The sequence below is a fragment of the Arvicola amphibius genome, chromosome 3 (genome assembly GCF_903992535.2).
Source record: "Arvicola amphibius chromosome 3, mArvAmp1.2, whole genome shotgun sequence".
NCBI lineage: Eukaryota > Metazoa > Chordata > Mammalia > Rodentia > Cricetidae > Arvicola > Arvicola amphibius.
The window spans coordinates 139133796-139135632 of record NC_052049.1 but is presented as its reverse complement, the minus strand read 5'-3'; the positions used below and the strand labels follow the sequence as shown (position 1 = coordinate 139135632).

Sequence of the window (1837 nt, the reverse complement as noted above, 5' to 3'; positions counted from 1 at the left end):
TCTCTCCCCACATTACTATTATTATTGTTATTGTTATTGTTGTTGTTCTTTCTTTGTTTTTTTCAAGACAGGGTTTCTCTGTGTAGCTTTGGAGCCTGTCCTGGAACTTGCTCTGTAGATTAGGCTGGTCTCGAACTCACAGTGATTCGCCTGCCTCTGCCTTCTGAGTGCTGGGATTAAAGGCCTTCACCACTTCCTGGCTTCCACCATATTTTTCTGACAGGCTTTTCTCACTGAACTTGGAGCTCACTGATTGGGCAGACTGGCTAGCCAGGGAACCACAGGGATCTTACCAGTGCTGAAATTACAGATGTGCACTGACCAGCTTCTCAGAGGGTGCTGGGGACCCAAATTCAGGTCCTCGTGTTCATATGGCAAGTATTTTACTGTCTGAGGCATCTCTCAAATTCTTTGAAAAAGCTCATGTTTCACCAGGGCATCCCCGTTCAGTTCCACTGGAGCGCACAGCCTGTCAGGAGCCCACAGCCCAGGAGGAGCCCAGTGCCCAGGAGCCACTTATGTTCTCTGGTTCCCCTTGCTTTCTGTTTAACAGAAGCCTGATGTGGGAGGGTCTTCTGTTTGTGTTGATTTCATTGTTTAATAAAGAAACTTCCTTGGCCCATTTGATAGGCCAGCCCTTTGGTGGGTGGAGTAGACAGAACAGAATGCTGGGAAGAAGGGAAGTAAGGCAGATGCCTCAGGCAGTGGCCATGATTCTCTGACCTGAGACAATCGCCATGAAGCCAGCCACCAGGTCAGACATGCTGAATCTTTCGGTAAGCCACCACCTTGTGGTGCTACACAGATTACTAAATATGGGTTAAAGCAAGAGAGAGTTAGCCAATAAGAGGCTAGAGCTAATGGGCCAGGCAGTGTTTAAAAGAATACAATTTGTGTGTTGTTATTTCCGGGCATAAGCTAGCCAGGTGGCCGGGAGCCAGGTGGGAATTCAGCCTGTCACCTCATCACTACAGAAGCCTACATCACTCACTTTAAAGCCTTTTCTCCCCAATATGAATATTTAATGCAAAAATATTTAATGCTATACTGTTCTCTGAGAATACTGCTTCAATGGCATTCCACACATTTTAGTAGTTGTGTTTTTACCTTAATTCAGTTAAAAATATTTTTGTTCTGGGGCCGGGCGATGGTGGCGCACGCCTTTAATCCCAGCACTCGGGAGGCAGAGGCAGGCGGATCTCTGTGAGTTCGAGACCAGCCTGGTCTACAGAGCTAGTTCCAGGACAGGCTCCAAAGCCACAGAGAAACCCTGTCTCGAAAAACCAAAAAAAAATAAATGGAAAAAATATTTTTGTTCTGATCTTTCTTGACCCAGGTATTTAAAATGTTGTTTTTATTAGCTTCCATTATTTGTAAGGGAGTTTTAAAATACTTTTTGTGTTATCTAATTTAATCCTTTTTGCATGAATTCATTCACTGTAGATGTGTAAGCATTTGCTTTATGTGTCAGTGTATAATTTAGTAAATGTGCAGCGCTGTCTGGATGAGAACGCGTCGTAAGTCAGGTTGATTGATATTCTCGGCTTTTCCTGATTTTGTTTGTTTGTTGTTATGGTTTTCCAAGACAGGACTTCTCTTTGTAGCCCTGCCTATCCAGAAACTCAGTTTGTAGATCAGGCTGGCCTGGAACTCACAGAGATCTGCATGCCTCCTGACCCCGCAAGTGCTGAGATTAACGGCGTGTACAATCACTACCTGGCCTGTGTTTCTGCTTTTTGTTTTTAAATATAGAATGAATTTTTGTGTCATCCTTGCACAGGGACCATCTAATCTTCTCTGTATTGTCCCAGTTTTAATATATATGCTGTCAGAGCGA

General features: G+C 44.1%; 1 pseudogene; it reads right to left on the bottom strand.

Moving 5' to 3' along the window:
• Positions 1-1744: 1744 nt before the first annotated feature.
• On the bottom strand, positions 1745-1837 carry LOC119810887 (annotated as a pseudogene).